At 42.4% G+C, this 18,879-nt stretch overlaps 1 long non-coding RNA gene across 3 annotated transcripts; it reads right to left on the bottom strand.

The window, feature by feature from the left end:
• Window positions 1–212: 212 nt before the first annotated feature.
• On the bottom strand, window positions 213–15,086 carry LOC134416760 (uncharacterized). Of its 3 annotated transcripts, none has more exons than XR_010027369.1 (3): window positions 14,913–15,086; window positions 6,852–6,941; window positions 213–399 (listed from the first exon to the last, which is right to left on the bottom strand). It is a non-coding gene; the product is annotated as an uncharacterized LOC134416760 (long non-coding RNA). The 3 variants fall into 3 exon arrangements; XR_010027370.1 differs by lacking the exon at window positions 213–399 and adding an exon at window positions 4,503–5,270; XR_010027371.1 differs by lacking the exon at window positions 213–399 and adding an exon at window positions 6,375–6,498.
• Window positions 15,087–18,879: the final 3,793 nt, after the last annotated feature.

Genomic DNA, 18,879 nt, shown 5'->3' with positions numbered 1-18,879 from the left:
TCAAATAGGCACATCCTCATCAATTAATTTGAGCTAAGGTTTTTGTTTCAGTCTCTGAATTTAAACAGTGTGGAATCAGTAAATGTTGTGGAAAAGAAGCAGAGGATATATACTGAAAGTGTGCCATTGTTGCAAAGCTGAGGTAGTATATCATTACAATAAGTCAATACAGCTCAAGAGATTGAGGTTACACTGACATTACTTACGCTCAGGTGGCTGTGTCCATGTCAGAGCTGGGCTCACTCATTCACAGAGGAAACTGAGATTTCTGGGGCTCTTACTATCCCTGTTGTTAATGAGCTGAGCTCTTTTGTGGTGGCTTCTCTCTCTGGTCCCACTGGAGGATTAGGGCAGGAACTGGAGCTGGTGGCTTTGCAGTCATGTTTGTTTCCTCCCCCTCTGAAACATGATTATGAAAATGGCTCATTTGTACTTTTTGAACTGGCCTGAGTTAAAAGTTCTTCACACACAAAAACAAAGAGATTTTTAAAATTTATTTTTTAATTGGCAGCTGAATCCCAATGAGCAGGTTGCTCAAGAGAGTTTGCTTGGAGAGACGGAGACTGACTTTGATGCCTTGGAGTGCTACCTAAAACAGAGACTAGCCAAGATTAAGAGAATAAAAGTGGGTATTTATTGAAGGACTTCAGTATGTGCACCTTGGGCAGTCAGAACCCTCCAGGGAGCTACACCCAAGATGGACAATGGTCATGAGTTTTTTTCACAGTTATAAGTTTGGTCCATTGTATATCAGGGGTTAATCCTCCAATTACCTCAGGGGTTAATCCTCCATTCACAGCTTCAGGTAATGAAATAATTTACTCCAAGTTTGCCCCCCCAGTTCACTGTTGTTTACATCTCTCAGGGTCTGAGACAATAAAGTGTCCTTGAGTTTCAGGCCTAGAGAGAAATTGTTTTGTCTGAATAAAATGGGAGAACAGGAGCTGCCAGGCTATGGAGTTTCAGAGTTATACACTAAAGCAGTACAGGATCTGAAAAATATAAAAGCTAAATCCTAAGGCATCACCTTCTTGCTAGGCAGGAACATTAGCAGAGATACCTGAAACTCATCTTCAAGAAGAAGGGTCAGGATTGTGTTTGGATGAGCAAGTATATTCTCTCTCATCATGGCTGCTGATTTTTTTTTTCTTTTTATATCTAACTTTATTCAGACCTGTGAGTTTTGATGTTGCTCTCTCAGGAGTTTTGTTGTCATTGCCTCTGACTAATTACAGTTCCCCTGCAGTCACTGGCACATACAAATTTTTTGTAAAGTTTGTGCATGGATCTCACATCCCATTGACAAAGGACTGCCAACCTCAGCTGTGCCCTCAGCATACCTGCTGAGCTGAGAAGTTATGACTTTTTTTAAATCTTTTTTTCTCTGTGCTTCATGGTTTGATGTGTATTCATTTCATGTTTTCAGCTCTTCTTCCCGAGAGCTTAAAAACTTACTAGGAAAGAGACAAGGAACATGAAAGATGCTTATGCAAGTCCTTAGCTGCAGTTGTGATTAGAGCCCTAGATTATTGCTATAATAATGATATAATGAGGTGGCAGTGCCACAGAAGCATGCCTACATCCATTCACCAGACCTAGTGAGGGAAGTAGAAGAAAGTGTGGGGATGGCTCCAGCAAGAATGTTGCTCATCATTATTTCCCTGGAGGAGCTTCCTCTGTGGGTCAACAGCTTGGGCTCTGAAGTGATAGCTTGAGATTTGAAGGTGTCTGCCCAGATTTGAAGACCGCCTTGGTATCTCTGTGCTCATCCCTGTATAATGTAGCCCATGCTGGAAATAACTCCAGTTTGAACGGATGTAGTTCATCTCCTAAGCCTTCCTCATTGTCTTCCTCTCCCTGAAGGCAGTGCCCTCTATGGCCTCTCTTCCTTGGTGGAGTTTTCCTCATAAGCCAGGAAGAGCCTTTATCTTCCTCCCTCCTCCTCAAGCCCTGCTCCCCAGTCGTGCAGCTGCCAGGCTGGAGGCAAGGGCTGGGGCGCAGGGCTGAGTCTTGCTGTGTTGTGGTGAGGAAGAGCAAAACTGGGATACAAGCATTAAGCAGAGATCTCAGTGGCACTGCTGCTGGCAGCACATGACAACCCCATGCATGTGACAACCCTTCTCTTGGCAGTAGGAGTTCTGTAGGCATGCGGTGGTTATTCAGGCTGTGGTGAGTATTTGTTATCCCTTCAGACACAAAATAGGCAAATTACTGCTCACTGCAGGGTGCTGACCTGTGCAGCTCACTGCTGTGCTTGTGCCCTGCTCCAGGTTTATGGGGTTTTTTGTTTATTTGTTTGTCATTGCCATCGTATTAATATTAATGTTATTAAGGAAAACAAAAGCAGCAAAAATCATTTGGGTCATCAAGTCTAGTCTCTCTTGACTGCAGGCAGACAGAGAGAGAAGATATGTTGGCATGGAGAACATCTGCTTCTCTGGCTTCACAAACACCCTGTGGCACACAGGGTGGCTCTTGGTAATGAGGGTCAAGATTCACTTCTGTCTAGAGCACAACAGTTCATAAGGATTTCACCATCCAGATAGTCTGTTCATTTAAATGCTAATAAGATTCCTGTTTTGTTTTGAAATGTAGAGAGGATCTTCTTCGCCCTTTAATCCCCTTTCTCCTGTTGTTTACAATCTTGCTTCAGCAGTTCAATCTGGTATTGCAGGTGAGAAACACTTGATTTAGTCAGGGTAAAAGTATCTTCTAGGTGTACTTTTCAGAGTGGTGTGTGCTGGATGTGAGTGGTTCAAGCATGATCAGAAGTCTCTCCCCATGTTTGGACTTACTCTATTGAGGCCATCGGCTTTTGTTTTGCTTTCAGATCTCTAGTACTGAGAACAAAGGCCTCTTCTGCAGACAGGATCTTATGTTTTACCCAGGAAGTTTCCTACAAGGACAGCAAATGTACCTTTAAGGGCACCACAAGTGGCCACTGGGGACTTGCTGCTCAAAGAGGGCAAATCCAAGATAACAACAGCATAGTTTCTGTGGGAGCCTGACTCCACTTAGAAAAGGATGGCACTTTCCCCCCAGTATTGAGCTGGACCAGAAATAGAAGCAGGCTGCCTCTGTGTACCACATGGCTTTAATGACTTCATAACAATGACATGAGTAACCCTGTAAGTATGCTGTAAGATGACAAGAAGCTGGAGATAGTGCTGCACATGGTCTTCTCATTACGTATTCTAGATGCAGGAGGTAACAGGACATGAGTCCAAAAGCATTGCATTTAAATCAGGCCCAGCTCTTTTACATTACTCTGATGCGTGTCTCGGGAATATACATTAGAATTGATATAAAGGAAATTGGAAAGGTCCTGCTAATATTATTTGTTATAGTTTTATTCATTACAGTGATCCAAAGGTTCCACTTTATCTTGGCCCAATCTCTGAACATACTCATGCATGCACTAAAAAAAGTTTCTGATATCACAGCCTCAGATTATAGTGTGACCCAGTGATAGCTCTATTTTGAGTTTAGGGACAACTGCTGTCCTCCTTTTCAAGTAGTAGAAATGGTTAAACCATTTGGGCCATAGTGATGCTCTTCAGATGATTTTCTATATGCATATTAATGCCTTAGGGCTGAGGAATCTGGAACCCAGACCCTTCAGGTATCCATGATACAGAAAAACCACAGAGCAAGCCTCAGAAATTATGGGGGAGAAGACAGAGAGGAAAGCTTTGACAGCAACTATCTTGACTAACCCTGAACAGACTAGAAGAGAGAGTCTTTTTAGATTGTGTGCAGATGCCAGTGAAGATGAAATCTCCTGTCGTGTGACACGCTCAAACCTGGCAAATGGGTCTTGGTGTTCCTTGTCAGAGAGCAGAGTTTCTATAATAGATACCAGGCTCTACTGCCAAATGCTTATTCCTAATAGAACAATTTGCAAGATCCCAAATTTTGGAGAACTGTTGAGTTCAGAGAGAGTAGCAACAGAGCTGAAAGTGTTATGTAAACAACATATGTTAGATGTCTGATGTGTGGAGCTGGTTTGTTCCACACAAAGTGCTAGAAAACTGCATAGAACATAGGAGCCCAATTTCCAAATTACCAGTGGAAAAAAAAAAAACTAAAAAGCAGAAAAGCAAATCTCTATTGAACTTGATGTAAGACTATCTTTTTCTCTTGTAATTGGTTTTTTTTTCTATAGTTTTTAAATGGTTTTTATTTATTTTTTTTTAATAAATTTTTTCTGTTGGTTGTTTGGAAAGGAAACCAGTACATGAGTTGTATTTGAATGAGAAGATCCAGCCGGAACATAAGTTCAATAATTAGGCTTGGAATCTTCTAAAATAGCTTTTGCAATCAAAAACATAGCCATCAGGCCTAAGCCAGTTGTCTAGGTACCCACCATAGGTAGAAGAGGGGTATCCCATGAGGACAACTTGGCCCTTTTTAGAAGGACTTTTAAAATGAGCAAAATGATTTGTCATCTAAAGGGGATTTTCTCAGTCTTTGTCAGAGAAAACTTTGTACGACTTGTTTATTCTTACCCTTTATATAACTTTGATACCTTGTATATACACCTTATATTTACCCTTTATATAGTCAGCGTTAACTGAGAGAAATCTTGTTCTGAAGTGTGTAAGAAGCCTGAGTCTGAGAGGCTGTCTGGGCAGAACTGATCACAGAGCAGCGCTGGCCATGCTGCTGCTGACTGAGCGGCTGTTTCACAGTCCAGCCTCGCCAGGCATTCTGCAGCCCAGGCAGGGCCCTTTGCTTTCGTGGCACCCAACAGTGAGTTTCTGCCACAGCACTGAAAAGTCCTCTGCAAACTGTTACTTTTCTCTGTCTTGACTTGAGCGTTCTCAATTGATTGCAGTTTCTGCTTTGTCTTCAGATTCGTATTCAAGCACTGTCGCATTTGCTGGTTTTCTTAGGAATTGTGCTGCTGGTGCTCTGACAGCTGAGTGCTGCCTTGATGGTGGCATTACTGCGGGGCATTTGTGCTGTGCCTGCAATGACAGGCTCTGACATTCAAAGCTTGGCTTCATCCAGTTGCTTGAGGGGGGACGAGAGTGAATTCTTGCCTTCAAGCTGCAGCCTTGATGCCAAATCTTTTAAGGACACCTGCATCTCGGATGTGAGAGCTCCCCTTCTTCCTGCTCATTAGGTGGTAGGGTCTGCTACAGTGGTTTGACTTTTACAATGCCACAGGCAAGAGTTGCTGCTGCTTTTTACATTTTTACCCGGATCATTGGCATTCTGCCTCTCTGCTTCTGACACTCGGATTAGGTATCGGATTCGGGAGGAGGCTGTAAGACATAGAAGCATGCAGACTGCTTTCCAAATTTGCCCTGATTAAAGATGAAAAATTAACTTCTTTTGCACGCAGTATATATTTATGAAAGCATTGTCTCTCTGCAGACATTACCATGTTTACCAATGTATTATAAGCCAGTCAAAATGGATCATTCTTAGTGTGTGTATTGTTAAACATTCCTGCAATTTTTAATTTCTGAATGTTTATTTTCTGTGGGTGAGCCTTTTCTGTTGGTTTTTTGGGGGCTTTTTTCTGACTTGATACAATTGATCTTAGTGCCCTGTTTCCGATACCTAGCACTTGTCCTGCAGAGGAGAGAGACAGAAATAGAATGTCAGATCCCTTCTTGGCTGGGAAGGCATTTGTTCCCTTGCAGTGATGAAGAGGGTGACAGCTACTCCAATGGTGCTGCAAGCAGACATGTGAGGGAAAACCCAAGCCAGCTGTCATTGCAAAAACACTAGCAGCCTTATGCACTAGAGCTGTATAAAGAACTAGAAAATGGTTCAAAATTTCTTGCATTCCCTCCACCCAAGTAAACATCCCATGTAAGTATGTGGTTCTAAATGAAAACCTAGGCTGATCCTGAGCTCTTTGTGGCTACAGGCCTCCCCAGTGAGCTATCTTGCTGCCTCGCTTCCTCCCTTTGCTGCTTCATCCTGCTCCTCGGGGAGGAAAAAGGATTTTCTTCCTTTCAAGTTTCCCACACTTTACTTTGACCAGTTAAGCCTTTAATAATTCCCCATTTCTTCTTACTCATTTTCTACCCTTAATAACACAAAGAGATATGGATTTTCTTTGATTTTTTTTTCTTACTGCTGAGACCCAACATAATTTTAGACCATAAATAATACTTTTAAACAATTTTTCAGAACTGTACTCTGGATTAATTCATTAGCTCTTTTCTTGTGGTCACTCTCTTTAGCCCCACACAGCAAGAGCTCAAAGACAAAATGAGAAGTTGCTGAGTGCCTCCCTGTCCTTTTGTATTAGCATTTTGAACAGGTTAATATATTTTGAGTCTACAAGTGGCCTCACAGCTTATGTCTTTCGAGTATTTGGAAAGAGAAGGAACTTCTGGAACTCACGTCTTTGAGCTGTAGAAGTTGTGCTGAATGAGTTGTGGGTTGGTTTCGTGTAGGGTGATCTGTGATGGGATCTGGGACCCTTTTGCACGGCTTCCAGTAAATCATGCACAGCTCCACTCATTATGCCCTGCCCTAGACATAAGGTCAAAAACTGAAATTCACCTCTGAGATTAAGAAACACCTAGAATGGTTTTATTGGAGCAATGAGAAGCAGAGGTGGCCAGGCACTTCCTTGTTTTGGGGATCTTAGATGGAAGCACCCTACAGTGGAAGTGAGCGGCAAATGGATTTTGTCACTCCACCACCCCTGGACCTCTGAGACTAACAATGGCTGTGGCAGTGCTTCAGTACCTGTCACAGGTGCTATTTGCAGGATTTGGCAGTAGGATGCCACAGAGACTCAAGAAAATGTTGTGAGCTCCTCTAGCTGTTGCTCTGTATTATCAATGGGGCCTTTGGGACTGGTGTCTTTCAAAACTTCCTACCTTCCTTCCAGTAGCTCAGGAACCCTTTTTGCATTGTGTTGTCAGGACTGTGCTCTTCAACAAGCCTTTTCCCATGCTATGGTACAACACCTGGAAACAATTAAAGAGAGGGCACAGGTAAAAATGCAACCAAATAGTAAATGCAGTGGGAATTTTGAGATAACTGCAAAAGGTGTCAGAGAGCAATGAGCCCAAGTTCTCAATCACACAAGCACCTTTGGATGCTCAATGACAGGTTTCTGGGGTTAGGACAGAGTTTATTTGTGTTAAAATGCTATAATCCCAGTTGGGAACCAGTGCACAACTGTGCAAGCCAGCATCAGCTCTTGCAGGTGGATGCCCCCATCCCACACGCAAAGGAATAGGCTCTGCCCTGGTTTAATCCAGGTGAAAATTTGTCAAAGAGTTTCCCCTACTGTAATTACATAAGTCTAAGTAAAGTATCTCTTTGAGCTTCTCACAGGCCAGGTCCTGGCAGGGGCACTGTCGATTTTCATGCCTATTGAACAGCATCAGACAGTTTTCCTGATGGCAAAAATATCTGCTCTCAAAGCACTGCCCTACCTAAATTTGCTCACCTTGTGTCATGAAAGGAGCTGGTGCACAGTGGCCTGCTTCCTCCCTTGTCAGCAAGGGAAAGTTGAATCGTGGATAAAGCATACTTGCAAGGAGTTGCACAAAATCAAGATAATCCAATATTTGCTGAGTGATGCTTGTGTGGTTTTTGTTGGGTGGTGTGCGTACAAAGGCTTTCAGGCCCCAAGAGATTTTTGGAGTAGTTTTGTACTATCAGGAGGGCCACTGTGATCTAGCCTGAGAAGCAGAATTTCTATGTTGTGTTTATCTTCTCTTTGTTTGATAAGCAAATATAGATATTTTAAATTCTGCTGTATCCATGTGGTTTTCTCATGGCTGTGGTCTTTCATACAGAGCAAAAGGTTCAACAGACTATTTGTTCCTGCTGTCAGATAACAAGCAAGGGCTGGCTGTACACAAGGAGATGGGGCCGGGGTCAGCTTGAACTGAAATTTGCGCTTGTTAGGTCTCTGAGTTAAGACAAACCAAAATCACTTCTAGTTTTTTGGTTATAAAATGGGGAGAAGATGGATCTGTCCTTATAAGACTTAGTGCTAAGTACTGCTAGAAACCATCCTGTCTTGGGAGCATTTATTCACCCTTGGCACTAAATGATTTTTTTAGTTCCATTTCTTAAAGCAATTTCATGGTTTGATAAAATATAGCAATTTTTCTATGTTGTATGTAGTAGAGTAGCCACTCTCGAGTAGACCAAATATATTTTGTTGCCTCTCTGTCCTTGCTGCAATACAAAATACCAACAGTAATTAGTCTGCAGTATGGACGAACTGATTAGTTTGGGGAACAGATACATTTTAAAATGAGAGCCTCTGGAGCCATATCTCCCTCCCTAGTAAAAAGTTGACCAATATTCACAGCAGCATGGTGTTCCTATTTTTTTAGCTCTTTATTTTTTTTAATTTACTGTCCAATTTAACAGAGTCATTTAAATTCCCTGGATCTGATTTATCAAGTGCTCTGTTCCACCTGGGTGAAATAGAACTAGGCAGAGCAGGGATTCATCATACGGTGAATAGGTAGCAACCCTTCCTGATGGAGGGGGTGGTGTGGCTTGGGGCCGGATGGCAGGAGAGGAATTAGTCATCAGAACCCCCACAGTGTTGATTCTGCACTCCCTGCTCCCTGTCTGCAGTGGCTGCTGAAACAGCTAGATATTGCAGAGCAGCACGAAGAGCCATGAGCAGCCGGTTTTAGGGAGACCCAGGCCAGCTCCTTGCTGCTCCTGCTCTGGACTGAGCGTTAGGGGGAAGGAACTTCCCACTGTGCTGTGTAGCTTATGTGATGCCTCAGTACTTAAAGATCTTCGGATAAAAGGTACAATTAAGTCTTGACATTATTCTGTAACTTAAAAATGGCTGAAACTCTGGTTAAATCCAAATTTAATTAACTTTGTTTTAAACAAAGATTATTGTAAAACCTTTATCCAGCTGAAGCTTTATCTGCCAAGTTTCACTGCAGGCTATGCATTTGCATAGCAGAGTTTTACACACTCCTGAAATTTGTGGTTTGCAATGGAAAACCTGGCAGACTTGGTTATATCAGCATTAACAGACATTCAGTATAATTGGAAGTACTGTCCCTTGCCAAAAATTGTATCCTAAGAGCTTAATAGATTTTTTTTTTCTTTTGCTTCAGGTCCTTGTACTTTAGTAGTGGAGGTTGCGCCTGTATTTATGCCTGGGCCATACGTGGCTATGAATTCCACTTCCTGTATCTCCTACCCATGATCTTGGGGTGAGAATGCAGCCCTCCAATTTAAGAGTAATGCCCAATTTCTGCCCAATTTCCCAGCATGGCCTTGTGTATGTGAGCCAATGCCAAGGACATTTTAGAACACCCCATTTCTCAGGTCAAGCAGTATGATGCCCTTTGAAAATCCCTATGTCAGGGAAGAAAGGCAGCGGAGAGGTGGGAGGGATACTCATGTTTCACAAAGTCCACAAACTGCAGCCAGACTCAAAAGTGCTTAAGTACAGGCTGACTGCAAAAGGAATTCAATATTCCATTCTCCAGAGTGAATGACACTGATCAAAGAAGCTGTGTCTGAAAAGACAAACTCTCTCCTGTCCCCTTCACTTCCAGACTTGAAGGGAAAAGAATAAGAGATCACTATGCTACAGGAATTGCCAACCCTCATTTCCATGGGGAAAATACTTTTTTTCCCCCTGCCAACCTTCTCTCATTATATCAAAATAGTGTTTATTTTTATAAAGGGAAATGCTTAACTTTGCTTGCACTGTAAAAATGGCTTCAAAAAGGGCAGGACAAATACAGAGTAGGATAGAACTATTAAGAGTTGCTAAAAAGCTCTAAACAGAGCTGCATGTGTAATTTCTGGGTAGAAGGGGGAGAATAGAGGACAGAAGTGCAAGTCTGCTCCTGCCTCTGAGCTTCCAACCATACCATGATACCTGTGCTTGTCCCCCAGCAGCTGCTGCTGTTGTCAGTGTGGCGAGGCAGACCTCTGGTTTGACAGAGGACAGACATCATGTTGCCTTACCCTGGTGAATGGGAAACAAGATGTTGCTCCTTGTTGCAAGGAAAGTCCAGGTGCACAGCGCTGCCCATGTCATCACTCCCCCTGAGGACTCATCCTGCACACTTGGCTTTCAGCTGGTAAGGCTGCTAGTGCTGAGCCCCTTCCCAGGGAGCAGCCTGCATTCCCTGCAGAGCAGCTGCTGCCTGGGAATGCTCTTTGTGGCTGTGGTCACCTCTGTGGTGGCTTGAGATGGATGTTTTCCAACTCCTCATCCCTGCATGAGACAGGAGAGTATAGGAAATGTTTCTCTGCAGGAGAGAGATACAATCCTCCAGGCCTTCAGAAGGATCCTCAGAGAGGTTTACATTCAAAACACCAAAGCTAAAAGTATAAAAGTGTAAAACTGCATCAGATCAAATAGTTGTAATTATAGCAAGCATATGAGACAAAACCCATTGTCATTTTATCTCTCTAGGGACTCCACACTTTTTGTTTGAGCCCTATTATTGGTGAAGTATGAAGTCTAAAATTATAATAATTAAAATGATTATAAAATCTTGGGGATTGTAATGGTTTATTTTAAATAGCTGGGAACAGCCTGTTCATTACTGAACCAAAGATTTGGCTTTAAATTCACATCAGTTTAAAATATAGCAGGAGGGGGAGTGTGTTGATGTGAATGCAGTGAGCATGCCTGAGGGCTGGGTCTCCTTTTACCTCTCTCAGGCATCAAGAGGAAGGGAACTGTGGTGAAGGACAGTCCTGAACAACAGGCTGGAAATGTGTCACTGTTTGACCTTCTGGGAACCTGGTGGCAACTTTGTAAACACTAAGTTGATGGCTCCTGCAGCCCAAAGCTAGCATGTGGGAGCAGGCAATACATTATTTTCATTTTCTGGAAAGAGAGGCTGAGGGTGAAAAATTGAAGAGAACCACTAGAGGCATCAGCAATTGCAGCACAGGAGCCCTTACTGTCAAACGCACCTTCACTGTGTTACTTTACATTGTGTGTTTTATGCCAGTGCTGTTCTTGCTGCAGAGTCCCATTTCATTTTCATGGCAGAAGGTGGGGTGTCTCTTGCTGGGGCAGCAGCCTCTGCTAAATGTGGTAGCAAATCTCCACGAGTTGACTCTGAGCTTTGTAGGTTGCCAGGGCTCAACTGGGTAGCTCAAAGAGAGAACATATTGAATGCCTGATATTCAAAATACTTTTCATTTTCAGACTGGCGCAACTTCTGGGATGAAATGGCCCCAAAATGTCAACCATGTCAGTTCTGTGTCAGCAACAATTGAAAGCTGAGATGAGTGTTGGCTTTGGGCACCCATCCAAAGCTGTGGGAGAGGGGAGGAAATCTATACCATGGATTTCAAAGAGCCCACATGTCTCATCTAGGACTCGGTGTCTGTCCTTTGCCAGATCAGGCCCACCTCTGTGAAGAGGCGACTAGGTAGCAACAAGGGGATGGAGGGGAAAGGCAGGAGAAAGGAAAGAGAATCAGAGAAACATTGATAAATTCTATTTAGTGAATAATACAATACATGTAGCAGCACAATGGCCTTTTCTGCAGGCAGATTATCCCAGCCAGAGTCTTTGCTATATTAAAAAGAGGGGGGAAAATAGAGCACCAAAGAAAAGGAAAGGCGGGCTGTACAGCAGCAATCAATGCTGCCCTTTGTGCTGCCTGACATTTGAGGGACTTGTTATCAACGATTGCTGGCTGCTTTATCTAAATGTATCTCCCCAGCTGCCAGGCACAGCGCTGATAGGCAGCGGGACGTGCCGATGGCCCCGGCTGATAGCGCGGCCGCCCAATTCACCCGCCAGCCTTGCTGCCAGGGCAGGATGGCTTCTGTCACACCGCTGGCACGCTGCACCTGCTCCCAAAGGAGGAGAAGGGCCATTTCTCCCTCCCTCCTCCTCCCCATGCTTACCGCCCGCTTTTTTGTCTTTTTAAAGGAGAAGAAAGGAAAAAGAAACAGTCCAAACAGGACCAAAATTTAAAAAGTAAAGAAATTAAGAAACTTGGGATGAGAAAGGGATGTTCTGGGGAAAGGAAAATTTACTTATTTTTTTATTTGTCCTATAACAGCTCTGTCATCTGCTGCTCTGGCAGAAACTCCCATATATGTGCTTGCCTTCTCTCTCCTGCTTTACTGCAAAAGAGTGATAAGAATAATCTTGTGCTTGGCTGCTAGATTGTCTCTTAGTGTGAAAAATGCCTGTCTAATATTTTTTGTTCGTCCAATATATATACTTGTGTCTATGTAATGCAAGGAGCTGTATGCACAAATTTGCCTGCAATTATTTTTAATTTGTATGACTGGAAGATGATGAAGGGGCATAAAATAAATGTTAGCTTGTGGCATCTCCTAAATCCTGGAGGGTGTATGTATTTAAAAATAAATAAAAGTGTTGCAGTCAACTTCCATCCAGAAACTATCTGATCTTAGGTGTAGATCCTGCTTAAAGCCAGCTTAATTATTCCTAAAGTGTAGCCAGTTATTGACACATACTAAAGTACAAAAGCTCTGAATTTGTGTGGCCTCTTATTCCATGAGACAGCTTAAATTATTGCCTTTACAGCTAAAAAGGTTTTGAGGTCTGTGTGGAAATGTCAGCTCATAGGTTTGCAATTATATTTACTCTTGCTGGGTGCTAATGAAGCCATTAAAAATGCAATACGGCAAAACTGAAGGATTTCTTAAAAATGACCATTTTCTGATGTCTGTGACTTCTTCTTGTGAAGCATTTGGAAAACAAAGTAACCTAGAAGCACAATAATAGAAGGCACTGTATGAACTGTTCTACTTTTAATGATTCTTTGGCAAAATCTGAAAGTAATTGGAGGTCTCAAAAAGCAGGGGATGCCAAGAGAATAAATTCTTATCTCTGTCATGTTCAGCTGTTATATTTTAATGTGTTCATATTGCTACCTTGACTATGGTTGGAATATGTTTCATGTGCACATAGTGAAAACTAATGTTGGCAGTGCATTTTGAGGAAATTCAGGCCTATTTGAAGCATAATTTTCTTCTGCAATCCCATAGCTACTTGCATCAAAAAACCAAGGAGGGGAAAAGTGTGTATGCATGAGGGGGTGTTGCAGACCATAAAAATTCCTCAGGAGAGCCAGAGTCAAAGCCCACGTACCAATATATACAACCCAGGTACCTGTTCAACAGAAGATTACCAAGATATTAATAAAATACAAGTTTTGCCTTTGAAAAATGGCATATTTGGGTGTGCCATTCAAAAGTCTAGGATGAATATGGAAAATGGTGAGGGGTCTTTGATAAAGCTCTGGCTGAGAAAGCATCATGATAATAATTTAGTTCACAGGACAGAGCTGGACATTGTCACTCATCTCAGCTGATCCCAGTTTTGGCTGGGTCATGGAGTTCTTTGTGGAGCCAATGCTACTGTTCTGTATAAGAAATAGGGACAATTTCACTAGGCACTGTGGAGTGATCATAAACTGAAGCTGTTCTGCCTGGCTTCCTTCATAAATTATCCAAAATATAGCAGAAGAGCCTTTAATAAATAACTGCTGTCCAGCACTGGGTGCCTTTGCCTTTCTGCCTGACAGCAGTGGGAAAGGGAAGAGCATTCCTGTTACTCCTCAGCCTTTTGCAGGTGCAGGCAGCACAGCTCATAGAGCACAAGCTCAATGTGCACAGAGTGTAACCTTCCTGAGCATTTCTCTTTCTGTGGCATTAGGAAACCAATTCCTCCCAAGAGCATGTTTATATCAATCTAAAATTCATTTCAGCTGAAATATTTATGATTTTGTGGGGGGGAGGCAGGAGGTCTGGGTGTTGAGTGTGGTCAGATCAAGTTAGCTTCAGCTGGCAAGGTTGACACAAGTAGTAATCTCTCTGTCCCTCCTCCCGTACCTAAATGAGCATTTATTCCAAGCCCTTTCTTAATGCTGTAACATAATTCATTAGGACAGCCTTAATGAGCTGGTAATTAGTCTGGTGGGAGGGGGGTGAGGAGGGGAAATAGAAATGCTAGACAGAGAGAAAGTCGAGCAGGCTGGGACACCTTAAAGAGCCCTGAGAGAGCCTTTTGTCAACAAAATGGATCGGGCTTGCAGGCAGTAAAACTTTCAAATGACCTTCGTGTCAAAATATTAGGCAGCTATTTTTTGCTAGATGGTGGTTTCATAAACATAAAAAGCGTACATATCATTCAGAGTGTCGTAAAATTTGTCTCAAAGATGTGGTGTTTCCTTCCCTCCTTTTTTTCCTTTATTTTATTTTTTTTTTGTTGTAAGACAAATATCACTTCTGTGTGGGGGATGGGGCAAGGGGGATGGCATCTAATATCACAAACTTCTGCTTAGTCTGAGCATGATGTTAATAGCAGATCATCTTTGTTCTGATGGTTTTAAATGCTTGATCTTTCTTTTTAGGGGGTGGGGGGAAATAAAATATATACCATAGTATACATGCTAAAGACAGCTATTGAGATGGTGACATCTTCACTTGTAAAACTCAGGAAAATTACTTAGATGTTTATAATTTATGGCAAAAGCTAGATGTTAATATTGCTCTGTGATTTAGAAGACAGATGTCGTATAATAAATACATCAAAGACAACAGCTCATTTCTGCAGAAGTGAAGCATCAAAACAGTTGGCTATTTAAGTGCTTTTTCTCCTGTAAAATCTTCATTTCCAAGGTTAAATTTTGACATGAAGTTGGAGGGTAAAGGGGTGGCTGTTTTCCACTAGGCAAGGAAATGATTACTTAAAGCATCCACTCATTTTGCATAGAGCTTGTCTTTAAGCTCCTTTCCTTTCTGTTCCTATCTAACAAGTCCCAGAGCAGTGGGACTTCTGTAACTTGGATAAGTAGTAGAATGCTGATAAGGCATCACTTGAGTTGAACCATAGGAATGTGCAAGCAGAAATAACTGGGGTAAATAGCCGACTTAATAAAGGCAAAAAATAAGGCAGCAGAAGGATGGAAAAATTGACTTACTGATCTGTCGTGGGGTTAACTTTCTCTGCCATCACATCACACAATGCAGAAATGACAAGCCGTTCCTTCTCTGCCTGCTGTCTTTCAACTGCATTTCCCCTTTGACTGCCTGAACCACTTATCCCTTGTAAACAGCAATTGCAGTGATGTACTGGCAGCCAGGCTGCTGCTGGGAGCCCAGATCTTCCCCCAAGAAATGGCCATGACAGGTGATCCCAGAGATTGAATAGGAAAAGCCAGGGCTGGGCTTAATGGACATCTAACCTAGCCAGCCACCAGGTTGTGATTGGTTGGAATTGCTCAGCATTTAAACTGAAGTATCAGTTTAAATCACATGAAGTATTTCTTATGTGGCAGGAAGTATCAGGACTGATCCTCAGACTTCCAGGTCCCAGTAATTTCCCACCTCTTTGGTGTGGCCAGTTAGTGGCAGAGGCTGGAGACTGGCTGGGTCTGTGCCCATGAGCAAAGGCCACATGGGACTGGGTGCCTCAGGGATCTGCAGTCTAGTGGGCTTTCCCTTTGAGATCTGAAGGCAATCTTTCCCACATAAAATGTGAAATGTAAAGGCAAATTTAAGCAAGGATGACTTCTCCTCATAGGCCAAAGCAGAATAGGAAGTTTTACATGGACTTGTTTAATCCTGTGTAGTTTCACGTTGCTCTTTTATCCGTTGCATGAAAAAGAAAACACTTTGGACTTTCTTTTCCTCCCTTCCACTTTAATTATTCTAGAGTACTTTGCTGGTGTTATAGGCCTCTGTCAGAACTGAATATGCATCGCAATCACCTCTGGAAGACAAGTTCTTGAGTTAATAAATGAGGTCCTTTTTTAATTTTATTTTTTAAGCCAACATAAAATATAGAGATACTGTAAAATACAGTGTAATATACAGGCATAGATTCAGGAAGATTCCAGGTGGGGCAAAATATTGGTACGGCCCTTTATTGAATCCTGCTGTCTGGCTATGTTAAACCTACCAATGAAACTTTATTCCATGTCTCCCTGCTATTTTTTTTCTTTCTTATTTTCTTCTTTTTCTCAGCTGCTTACAGAAGAGACAATTTCTTTCACCCTTTCACTTTTCCAGGATGACTGAGTCCCACCAATAAAATGCTAAAGCTCAGTAATGAAACTGGATCTGTTCATAGGGTGCAGTGCAATGTTTCTGATACAAAACACACCTATGACATGACCCCCAAAAAAGTGTCTTTAAAATTCCTTTTTTCAGCACAGTTGAGACTTGTAATGTTCTATCACATGAATAACCAGTGAGGCTGTAATCTCTGCTTAGCTCTCCCTATTAGAAGGCTTAGCCTTTTTCTTACATTCTTTTTTTTTTTTTTTTTTTTTTTGTTCTTTATTTATGGAATGCATTTACTTTTATTCCCTAAACCTTGCTTTTGGGAAATTGATTGAAATTTTCTCTGCTGGGTGCCGGCTGCAGAATGAAGTTCATCGTTCTCAGGAAAAACAAATTTTTAGCAGGGTTAAGGGAAAATTACATGCTGAATTCTGGCATCCTTTCTTTGCAAAGATCAGCCTTTGCTGACTGAAAGATGGTATTTTAAGATGGGTCTTACAATGTTTTTAGAGGGATATCTTCTGCATCTTTCTCTCTGCTTTGACAAATTTAGCCAAATTCTTCTGTTTTTGAAAATCTGCAGCATGTATACGTTCAATAAACATTTCTCAGGTGACAGGAAGATTTCTTAAGGAGAAGAAAAATAAAGTTGGAGGGGAGGGGAAGGCTGACAGAAGAGCTCAAAGGAGTTGAAATGCTGCTGGGAAAGGGGCTGGGGCAACACATGTGGGATCAGGCAGGTTTTGAAGAATACACAGAGGATGGAGCTGTGGACCTGGCTTGCCAGACAGGAATTAGTTGCCTGTGTTTAAGTGCCTGAGGAATGAAGGAAGGAAGGACCTTGGTGAACAGAGAGGGATTGTGAGGGAGAGGTTGGATAGATTAGAGCAGATGGTCTTATGGTGTGTCAGTAAATACAGTTGTCTCTGTCCATCACAGAAAATGCCTCCCTCCCTGCTCCAGAGCACCTGGGAAAGCACCTCAGGTCCTTGAGTTTCAGGATTCATCTGCTACCAGCAAATAGCCATGGCATCGATTGACAAAGCCTTCCACCCCCTCTGAAAAATCAAATTGAGTCCCAAATTAGTGGTTCCTTTTAGCTTAATATCCTTGTGACTTGCCTCTATGTACCATGGAAGTAAATTAACCATGAATTAGTGCCAGAGCCATAAGGAACTCACACTGAAGTTAATAGTGCTGTCCTCATAGCCGGCACTGAATAATGTGCAGCAAAATAAGAGCTAGGCAAGTACATAGAAGAATACAAACAAAATATTGTAGACATGTGGCCTGTGCTGAGGCAGGAGTTCCCAAGGCAAAATACAAGATTATGTAATTTAGAGTGGTAACCTAATGCAGTGGCAGTGAGGAAAGGCTCAGCAGGCATCCTTCATTCCGCTGTGTCCTAACTCTGCTTTGCCCCTGAATAATGATCTTTAACTTACCCATTTTGTGAGATATATTTGTCATTGCACTTTCCACCTACCTCCTGCACAGTGCTGAGTGTCAGAATTCACTGTACACCATCCCTCAGTAGCAATGTTATTTTTCTTGCTCTGGAAATGCCAAGGGTAAAATTGCCCACATAACCACAACTCTGGTCCCCTGTGTAAACACATTACAAGACAGTCTTTAATTACATGAGTTTACATTTATTTATTTTTTCCCTGCTGCATGATACTCAGAGGCATCTGGCCATATCATTCAAAGTGTGGCCCAGGCCTTATTTACCTCATATCATGCAAAGGGTGTGCTGAATACAAAATTATTGATTCGCTCTGGGATGTTTCAGCTGCGCTTTCAGCAGAACGTTTTGAGTGCTTAATAGACACATGAGGATTCAAATTCACAGCACCCCTGTGAGGCAAGAAGGTGACAGTATTCCCATTTTACAGATGGGGAGCTGAGTCACAGGGAGATTAAGGTCAAAGGACCCACTGATTTTGGGGCCCCAGTTTGATGTTTCAGAGTACTTAGTGTTTTTATAGCTCGATATATGTTCAAAGCACAGCTCCCAGAGACTTCAATTACAGCTTCCAGCACTCAGCACTTTGCAAATCAGCCCCCAGGGCTTCTAGTCAGGCATCCAGAAAATGAGGAACACACAGTTAGTGACCACCTGTGGTTTATAACTTGGCCAAATGTGTGTGGGTTTTCATGGTAATAGCAAAAGGCACCTCTCTTATTCCTGGGTGACGCTTTTCTCTCTCAGTCGAGCCAACTGATCCCTGCAGTAAAATACAGAGTGCTGCTAAGGTCTCTCAGTGGAGCAGTCCTGCACCCTGTGGAGGAGAAATGCAAGGGGACCACTGTCTTTACTAGCAAAACAATACTGCTCTCTTATAATGTAATTGGTGGCAACAGCTGAAATCTCCTTTGTTAAAATTTTAACATGGCTTTTCAATTTCTAAGACACAGCAACTTCCCTTCAAATCTTAAGTCTTAGAAGACAAATTGTGAAAAGTTTTGGGAGGCCAAAGTGTGACCTTAGACTGGGGGGTAGTGGTGGGCATCACACTGCAGGGGTTGATGTCTGCTCTACCTCCAGTGCTCTCTAGCTGTGTCCTGAAAGTGAAGGGGTGACACACTGGGGCCAGTGCTCTGCTGCTGCGTAGTATTGGTATGGGGAAAGGAGTACTTTTAGCTGTGCTCAGTCTGGGACAAATTATGGCAGTCTGATGAAAACCCTGGAAGTGATAATTTTAATGGAGACCTCCGTGGTAGACCACAATTATAGTTATGCAAGTGGTTTTCATTAAAGAAAAAAATTTAAAAAATTGAGTAACATGGAGCTGAAATGCCCAGGCATGGGTCACTGCCTTTAATAGTATTAACAGTAGAAAGATAATGGTAAGCATGATAGGCAGAATGCATTTTATGAAT

Source organism: Melospiza melodia, chromosome 3 (genome assembly GCF_035770615.1).
Source record: "Melospiza melodia melodia isolate bMelMel2 chromosome 3, bMelMel2.pri, whole genome shotgun sequence".
Taxonomy (NCBI): domain Eukaryota; kingdom Metazoa; phylum Chordata; class Aves; order Passeriformes; family Passerellidae; genus Melospiza; species Melospiza melodia.
The sequence above is the reverse complement of the archived record's forward strand: the minus strand, read 5'-3'. Positions and strand labels throughout refer to the sequence as shown.